Below are 10,424 nucleotides of genomic sequence, written 5' to 3'. Positions count from 1 at the left end.
CCACCAGGGACTGAATTCATGCAGTGCCAGACATGTCCCCCGACTGCTTAAGCCAGTGATTCCAAACCGCGGTGCCGCGGCACACGTGTGTGCCGTTCAGCACTGCCCGTGGTGCCGCTGGATTGTGCCGTGATTTTTTTATTTTTTATTATTATTATTTTTTTTAAATGTCCCGCCCCGGCCTGACGGCGCAGGGGGGAAGGGAAGTCTGCGTGCGCACTGCGCGCACAGCGTCCCCCTGCATCTCCTCCCGTCTCCTGTGTTCCCCCTCCGTCTCCCGCGTCCCCCGTGTTCCCCCTCCTTCCTCCTCTGTTCCCTGTGTCCCCCGCGCCCCCCTCCTTCACCCTCCGTCTCCCTCTCCCTTACGGCGCAGGGAGCCGAAAATGGGTCCCTGCCTGGGGCGGAACGAGCTGCACCTGCGCCGGACTCCCGTGCCTGCTGTGGAACTGCAAGCTGCGCGGGCCGGCTTGCTTAAGGTACCGTACCCTTTCCACCCCTCTGTTCACCTTCTCAACCCTGTCTAAACCCCCCACCGTCACCCAGGTCCACCCTCTGTCCCCCCCCTGTCAGCCATGTCTGCCTCCCCCTGTCACCCCCCCCCTGTCAGCCATGTCCGCCTTGTCCACCTCCCTGTCCATCTCTATCACCCTTCCCCCCCCTGTCACCCATGTCCACCTCCCCCTGTCACCCATGTCCACCTCCCTCCCCCTGTCACCCATGTCCACCCCCCCCTGTCACCCATGTCCACCCCCCCCTGTCACCCATGTCCACCCCCCCCTGTCACCCATGTCCACCCCCCCTGTCACCCATGTCCACCCCCCCGTCACCCATGTCCACCTCCCCCGTCACCCATGTCCACCCTCCCCCTGTCACCCATGTCCACCCTCCCCCTGTCACCCATGTCCACCCCCCCCTGTCACCCATGTCCACCCCCCCCTGTCACCCATGTCCACCCCCCCCTGTCACCCATGTCCACCCCCCCCTGTCACCCATGTCCACCCCCCCTGTCACCCATGTCCACCTCCCCCTGTCACCCATGTCCACCCTCCCCCTGTCACCCATGTCCACCCTCCCCCTGTCACCCATGTCCACCCTCCCCCTGTCACCCATGTCCACCCTCGCCCTGTCACCCATGTCCACCCTCCCCCTGTCACCCATGTCCACCCTCCCCCTGTCACCCATGTCCACCCTCCCCCTGTCACCCATGTCCACCCTCCCCCCTGTCACCCATGTCCCCCCTCCCCCCTGTCACCCATGTCCCCCCTCCCCCCTGTCACCCATGTCCACCCTCCCCCGTCACCCATGTCCACCCTCCCCCGTCACCCATGTCCACCCTCCCCCCTGTCACCCATGTCCACCCACCCTGTCACCCATGTCCTCCCCCCCGTCACCCATGTCCACCCTCCCCCTGTCACCCATGTCCACCCTCCCCCTGTCACCCATGTCCACCCTCCCCCTGTCACCCATGTCCACCCCCCCCTGTCAATTATGTCCACCCCCCCCTGTCACCCATGTCCACCCCCCCTGTCACCCATGTCCACCCTCCCCGTCACTCTTGTCCACCCTCCCCGTCACTCATGTCCACCCTCCCCCTGTCACTCATGTCCACCCTCCCCCTGTCACTCATGTCCACCCTCCCCCTGTCACTCATGTCCACCCTCCCCCTGTCACCCATGTCCACCCTCCCCCTGTCACCCATGTCCACCCTCCCCCTGTCACCCATGTCCACCCTCCCCCTGTCACCCATGTCCACCCTCCCCCTGTCACCCATGTCCACCCTCCCCCTGTAACCCATGTCCACCCTCCCCCTGTCACCCATGTCCACCCTCCCCCCTGTCACCCATGTCCACCCTCCCCCCTGTCACCCATGTCCCCCCTCCCCCCTGTCACCCATGTCCACCCTCCCCCGTCACCCATGTCCACCCTCCCCCTGTCACCCATGTCCACCCACCCTGTCACCCATGTCCTCCCCCCCGTCACCCATGTCCACCCTCCCCCTGTCACCCATGTCCACCCTCCCCCTGTCACCCATGTCCACCCTCCCCCTGTCACCCATGTCCACCCCCCCCTGTCACCCATGTCCACCCCCCCCTGTCAATTATGTCCACCCCCCCCTGTCACCCATGTCCACCCCCCCCTGTCACCCATGTCCACCCTCCCCGTCACTCATGTCCACCCTCCCCGTCACTCATGTCCACCCTCCCCCTGTCACTCATGTCCACCCTCCCCCTGTCACTCATGTCCACCCTCCCCCTGTCACTCATGTCCACCCTCCCCCTGTCACCCATGTCCACCCTCCCCCTGTCACCCATGTCCACCCTCCCCCTGTCACCCATGTCCACCCTCCCCCTGTCACCCATGTCCACCCTCCCCCTGTCACCCATGTCCACCCCCCCTGTCACCCATGTCCACCCCCCCATCACTCATGTCCACCCCCTCTCACACATGTCCCCCCACCTGTCATCCCCGTCACCCATGTCCACCTCCCCTCTCACCCATGTCCACCCTCCTGTCATCCATGTCTGCCTTGTCCACTCCCCTGTCCAACCCTGTCACTCATGTTTACCCCCCCGTCTACCCCCGTAGTCTACCCTGTCACCCATGTCCACCCTCCTGTTCACGCATCTGTCCCTTTGTCACCCTTGTCCACCCCTCTGACCCCCTGTCTCCCATGTCCACTCTCCTGTCATCCATGTCCACCCCCATCCAACCCTCTGTCACCCCTGCCCATCCCTGTCACCCATGTTCACCCTCCATTGTCCACCCCTCTGACCACATCCTTGTCACCCATGTCCACCCTTCCCTGTCACCCATGTCCACCCTTCCCGGTCACCCATGTCCATCCCCCCAGTCACCCATGTCACCCATGTTCACCTTCCTGTCACCCATGTCCACCCCCCATCACTCATGTCCACCCGCACTAACACATGTCCCCCCACCTATCATCCCCGTCAACCATGTCCACCCCCCCTCTCACCCATGTCCACCCTCCTGTCATCCACGTCTGCCTTGTCCACTCCCCTGTCCATCCCTGTCACTCATGTTTACCCCCCTGTCTACCCCCGTTGTCTACTGTCACCCATGTCCACCCTCCTGTTCACCCATCTGTCCCTTTGTTACCCCAGTCCACCCCTCTGTCACTCCTGTCCCTCTTTTACCCCCTTGTCCACCCCTCTGACCCCCTGTCCACCCTCCTGTCACCCATGTCCACCCCCTGTCCACCTCTCTGTCACCCCTATGCCCCCGTCACCCATGTTCACTCTTCTACACCCATCTATCACCCTTGTACACCTCCCTACACCCCTCTGTCACCCATGTACACTTCTCTACACCCCTCTGTCACCCATGTCCACTCCTCTACACCCCTCTGTCACCCATGTACACCCCTCTGTCACCCATGTACACTCCTCTATACCCCTCTGTCACCCATGTACACTTCTCAACACCCCTCTGTCACCCATGTACACTCCTCTATACCCCTCTGTCACCCATGTACACTTCTCAACACCCCTCTGTCACCCATGTAACACCCCTCTGTCATCCATGTACACTCAACTACACCCCTCTGTCACCCATGTACAATTCTCTACACCCCTCTGTCATCCATGTACACTTCTCTACACCCCTCTGTCATCCATGTACACTTCTCTACACCCCTCTGTCACCCATGTACACTTCTCTACACCCATCTGTCACACATGTACACTCCTCTATACCCCTCTGTCACCCATGTACACTCCTCTATACCCCTCTGTCACTCATGTACACTCCTCTACACCCCTGTCACCCATGTACGCTCCTATACACCCCTTTGTACATTCCTCTACACCCCTTTCACCCATGTATGCTCCTCTACACCCTCTGTCACCCATGTACACTCCTCTATACCCCTCTGTCACCCATGTACACTCCTCTATACCCCTCTGTCACCCATGTACACTCCTCTACACCCATTTGTCACACATGTACACTACTCTACACCCCTCTGTTACCCATGTACACTCCTCTACACCCCTTTGTACACTCCTCAACACCACTCTGTACACTCCTCTACACCCCTGTCACCCATGTACGCTCCTCTACACCCCTTTCACCCATGTATGCTCCTCTACACCCCTGTCACCCATGTACACTCTTCTGCACCCCCTTGTCACCCATGTACACTCCTCTATACCCCTTTGTCACCCATGTACAACCCTCTATACCCCTCTGTCACCCATGTACACTCCTTTACACCCCTCTGTCACCCATGTACACCCATCTGTCACCCATGTACACTCCTCTATACCCCTCTGTCACCTATGTACACTCCTTTACACCCCTCTGTCACCCATGTACACCCATCTGTCACCCATGTACACTCCTCTACACCCCTCTGTCACCCATGTACACCCATCTGTCACCCATGTACACTCCTCTATACCCCTCTGTCACTCATGTACACTCCTCTACACCCATCTGTCCACTCCTCTACACACCTGTCACCCATGTACGCTCCTATACACCCCTTTGTACATTCCTCTACACCCCTTTCACCCATGTATGCTCCTCTACACCCTGTCACCCATGTACACTCCTCTATACCCCTCTGTCACTCATGTACAGTCCTCTATACCCCTCTGTCACCCATGCACACCCATCTGTCACCCATGTACACTCCTCTACACCTCTCTGTCACCCATGTACATCCATCTGTCACCTATGGACACTCCTCTACACCCCTGTCACTCATGTACACTCCTCTATACCCCCCTGTCACCCATGTACACTCCTCTACACCCCTCTGTCACCCATGTACACCCATCTGTCACCCATGTACACTCCTCTACACCCATCTGTCACCCATGTATGCTCCTCTACACCCCTGTCACCCATGCACGCTCCTCTACACCCCTCTGAACGCTCCTCTACACCCCTCCGTCACCTATGTACGCTCCTCTACACCCCTCTACACCCATCTAAACCCCTCTGTCACCCATGTCCACCCCTCTGTCACCCATGTCCATTCTTCTGCACCCCTCTGTCACCCATGTAAAAAAAAAAAAAAAAAAGTTTGGCGCCTAATAGATTTGTTTTGCAGGTTTAAAGGTGAAGAATTGTGTGTGGAAGAAATCGTGATGATGGCCCAGACCAGATGGAGAAGAGAAGGCAACAATGCAAATTAGAGAAGACGTCATTGGTGAGTTGCTGTATAAAGCAGCACTTTAAACTACATAAATAGATATAGTGCATTGCGTTTTTTATCATTTTTTCCTTTTTTTTTTTTCTTGCTTGTCAACCTCGGTAGCGGTGCCACGAGGAAAAAAAAATTTCCGAGGTGTGCCCCGACCCGAAAAAGGTTGGGAAACACTGGTTTAAGCAGTGCATGTCCAGGCCCGTCTGAAGTTTGCTAGAGAGCATTTGTAGGATCCAGAAGTGTATTGGGAGAATTTCATATGGTCAGATGAAACCAAAGTAGACTTTTAGGTAAAAACTCAACTCGACGTGTTTAGAGGAGAAAGAATGCTGAGTTGCATCCAAAGAACACTATATCACCTGTGAAGCTTGGGAGTGAAAACATCATGCTTTGGAGCTATTTTTCTGCTAAGGGATCAGGACGACTGATCCGTGTAAAGGAAAGAATGAATGGGGCCATGTTTTGTGAGATTTTGAGCAAGGGCATTGAAGATGACACGTGGCTGGGTCTTTCAGCATGACAATGATCCCAAACACACTGCCCAGGCAATGAAGGCGGGGCTTCGTAAGAAGCATTTCAAGGTCCCGGAGTGGCCTAGCCAGTCTCCAGATCTCAACCCCATAGAAAACTTTTGGAGGGAGTTGAAAGTCAGTGTTGCCCAGCGCCAAAATATCACTGCTCTAGAGGAGATCTGCATGGAGGAATGGGCCAAAATACCAGCAACAGTGTGTGAAAACATTGTGAAGACTTACAGAAAATGTTTGACCTCTGTCATTGCCAACAAAGGGTATATAACAAAGTATTGAAATTAACTTTTGTTATGGACCAAATACTTATTTTCCACCATAATTTGCAAATCAATTCTTAAAAAATCTGACAATGTGATTTTATGGATTTTTTCCCTCATTCTTTCTCTCATAGTTGAGGTATACATGTGATGAAAATTACAGGCCTCTCTCATCTTTTTAAGTGGGAGAACTTGCACAATTAGTGGCTGACTAAATACTTTTTTGCCCCACTGTACAGCAATACATATGTGGCCATTTCTTGCAAGCACTACTGTGACTCCTATAGGCTTCAGTAGAGAAGACTATGCTCAATCTTAAAGTGCATATTTCCTAAAGAGATTGCTTTGAGAGCAGGAAACGTCTTACCTGTTCTGCTCCTTGGTGCTTACTGCAGCTTTCTGCATGTCTAGGGCCATTTGCATCTGAGCTGAACAAACGGCTACTATCGGGTCCCGATGCACCCCATTCACTTGCATGGGGTCTGTCGGTGATCTTGTAATTATACAGGGAATTAACAGAGAAAAAACTAGTGTGGTGTCCCAGTACCGCATTCTATACGGTACTTGTTTATTTATGGGTCCCCATAGCCAGAGTCCCTAGGACTTAGGGATCCTTCTTAGCCAGTCTACCCCTAGTCGCCTCTATTCTAGTGTATGAATCTCTAATTTATGCATAGGTTAATGTAAATAGGATAGTATATGTAAATAAATGGTTAATTACTTGTTTCCATGGTGTCGCAGGGCCTTCGGGTCATGTGATGCGTTACAAGCCTCACTATCGATGCGTTCCAGGCCTCATTTTGGTATTTCTAGCCTCGTTTTGGTTTTATTATGTGTATAGGACCTGTATAGGAAGTCAGATGATCACCCAGAAGCCTGTGTGACGGTGAGTGACAGCTGACCTTACACCTATCAAGTTAGGCTCCGCCCTCTGTCCATATAAGGGACATGGCGGCCATTTTAGTTCTCTTTGTTCCTGGGTTGCCAGGCGAGCAACATCTCTCTATGAAACCTGCGCTGCTAAAAACTGTGAGTTAGGCCCAAGCCTCGCAGCAACGGCCGATCTTTAGCAAATATAGAGTGTATCAATCCCCAAACACTCTGCGGGACCACCAGACCTAATCTACCCCTAAATCCGGAAGGATCCACGCACCAATTACCTTGATTCTATTAACCTGCAAAAGACGCAAGGTCCGCAGCAACTGTCAGTCATTGTAGTCTATAGAAGTGTATTGCAGAGACTGTAACTGTATTCTGAATGTACTGCAAGTTCAAGAGTAAAAATTACTTCAGTTCAAGTTTAACTCCAGTGTGGACCTTCAGTCATTACCTGCATACGCCTGTCGTTTCTGGGAAGGGCGGCGATAGGCCGAAGCTATACCTCAGTAATACCAGCCCTCACCCTGGCGTCACGAGTGAGAGGGTTAATATTAACCCCTCATATACCGATACCATACCACCACCACCATACACCCCCCCAAGAGCTACCACAAAGCCTTTTTGGCGTTGCACGAACAGGATTCGGGTGTGCGCCTACTATTGCCACTAATGAAAGTGTACTCCCCCCTAAGAAGTGAACTTTATTAATGTACTGTGACTTATACTCCGGAGTAAGGGGTTGCACGCACGGTGCTGTGTGGAGGAAGTGCGCATGTAAAGTAAGGGGGAGGCGAACAGTACTGCGGAGTTACAAGTCAGTGCGGGACAGCCCGACGCACGTGACCAGAGACCACGCCCACCGAAGCCCTCGGTGCCGTGGCGGCCATTTTGTCGGAGCCCAGGGCCAGAAACCAACAAAGAGAGACAGCCCAGCGCGGGAAAAGGCGCTGAGTGCGCCAACAGGCTAGAAGCTGTGAAGAACCGGAACAGTACGGGACTCTGAGACATCAGATTACCGAATTGAAGTCCTGCATAGAATCGCTCCAGCTGCCGATCAACGCACTCAAATTCCAATTAAAGGCTGTTGAGTTTCAGGTTACCGCTCTCAAGTTTGAAATCTATGCTCTCAAGTTCCAGATTAAAGAACAATTGCGTATTTCCCTGGGACCTAGGAATCCGAGGTCTATTTAAAGGGCCAGTATAACAAACACAAAAATGTCAGAACCTGCAGTCCCGCAGTCTCCACTTGAACAACAAGGGGGCGATGCTCCAGCGGCCCAGCCAACGGGTCTCCACCCGCAGCTAGAAGAATGTTGCCGCCCTCACCAACACTCTCGACCTCCCAAGAGCGTGCCCTGCCTGGGATGCCAGCAAGACCTCAAACATCGGCAGAACAGGACCCAACCAGTCCACCCTCAGTCTCTTCTTATGTGTTGGGAGCCCCAGTGGCTGCACCTGTCTTCTTGGGGAATCCTGTACTTCCCACCTACAATGGTGACCCTTTTACACTAAGAGACTTTAAAGAGAAATTCTACAGCCACTTTGCATTCTATGCACTTCCCCCTCATCAACAGGTACAACTGCTTCTGGGACAACTCCAGGGACCCGCCTTGGAAGAACTTCGCACCTGGCCAGTGGCCGATAAGGCCACAGTGGGACAGATTTTTGAAGGACTTTCTCAAGTGTTTGAATCTCATTCCCCCTCGGAGGTACACCTCCCACTCTATGAACGACGCCAGAAGCCAGATGAGACCCTCCGAGCATATGCAGTGGCTTTGCAAAGCGCATTAGAGGCGGTACAGAAGTTGGACGGCATCACGCCCGATCAGGGCAATCGAGTACTGATGGATCATTTTATAGAGGGGGCGCTAAACAAATGGGACAAGGCCCAACTTAGGATGCTGGCCGTACAGAATCCAGACATGGCCTTCCCAGCCTTTAAGAGACTAGCGGTGAAAGTAATAGAGTCGGGGCCTCAGACAGAAGAAATTAGTGTTCCTGCTACAGACTCTCAGGGTCCTTCGCCCCAACCGCCTGTCCCTTCTCAATCTGCCCCACCAACATCTAGTCCTAGCCCTTGGACAGCTGACTTACAAGACATTAAACAGGACATTGAACAGTTAGCCAAGGCCTTCAAAGAAATGGCAGTACGGCCAAACCCTTCCAGATCTGCAACACCACCACCTAAGAAGGCTGACCCTCACCCTGTCACTCCAACTAATGTTCCTCCTGTGAGACCACTTGGAAGCCAAAGACCCGTTTGCAGTTATTGTAACAAGAATGGACACTGGAAGAGCCAATGCTGGGCTTTAAACGGGCGTCCCCTGGGGTTGAGGACCGCACCCCAGGAGTAGAGATTGAAGGTCCAGAATCAACCAGCGATAGGAAAGGACTGTCTATGTATGTAGCTGCTTGCCCTCATGTACAGGTGATGATTGAAGGTGTCCAGTTACAAGCTCTGATAGATACGGGGTCTCAGGTATCCACTATCCCACAGGGGGTTTTCTATAAGTACTGGGGCCCAGAAAGGTTATGTGACCCTCAGGAAGCGGACTTCAGGGTAATTGCAGGGAACGGGAAACCAGTACCCAGACATGGTTACTGGGAGCCCACGGTGCAGGTGGGAAAACATGTGTTAGGAAGGCAAGGGGTGATCGTTACAAATGTTAGAGATGAGGGAGCAGCCAATTTCATTTTAGGCATGAATATTATGAGGCACTGTTTTGATGACATTGTCTGTGCACTGCATGCATCTCTCCCTCACTTGTCACCCCCAGGCCGGCGAGCTGCCCAACACCACCTCAAAATCCTCCAAGCAGAACAGAAGTTCGTGAATCATCATGAAGAAATCTGTTGAGTAAGGACTCAAGATATCCGGGCCATTAGTCTACAGCCACAGACAGAGACAGTTATTTGGTGCCGTGCCTGACCTGGGGGTGAAGAATCAAGATTACCAAGCGCTCTTGGAGCCCATCCTACTGAAAGATTGCCCCTTGGTGAGAGCCGCTAGAAACCTGGTAACAGTACGTAATGGGAAAGTTCTCTCTCAAATTGCTGTCCGACTACCCAAGTATACCCCGGTGGCTACCCTGCACCATTTAGACATCAGAGATGTAGTCTCAAAGTCACAGGTGGTCCAACCTGGACCTGAGCAGAGCCCTGCGGAACCTTGGTGGAACCAGCTACAGATAGGAGACAAGGATACCCCCAGGGAACAGGTGGAAGGAGTCATCCAGGTGGCTAAGAAACATCAAGAAGCTTTCAGCAAATTTCCCACAGACTTTGGCAGGACCGCCATGATCAAACATAGGATTTTCATCGGAGACAATCCACCCATTAAAGAGAGGCATCGCCCTGTGGCTCCTGGGATGTATCAGACCATAAAGAAAATGCTGGTGGAAATGAAAGAGGCCGATGTCATTCAAGAAAGCCAGAGTCCGTGGGCTGCACCTTTGGTCTCGGTGAAAAAGAATGATGGCACCATCAGCTTTTGTGTAGACTACCGGAAGCTAAACAACATAACTCATAAGGATGCCTATCCTCTCCCAGGCATTGAAGAATCTTTGACTGCGTTGGGGTCTG

Source organism: Hyla sarda, chromosome 4, assembly GCF_029499605.1.
Source record: "Hyla sarda isolate aHylSar1 chromosome 4, aHylSar1.hap1, whole genome shotgun sequence".
Lineage (NCBI taxonomy): Eukaryota > Metazoa > Chordata > Amphibia > Anura > Hylidae > Hyla > Hyla sarda.
Note: the sequence above shows the minus strand (reverse complement) of the source record.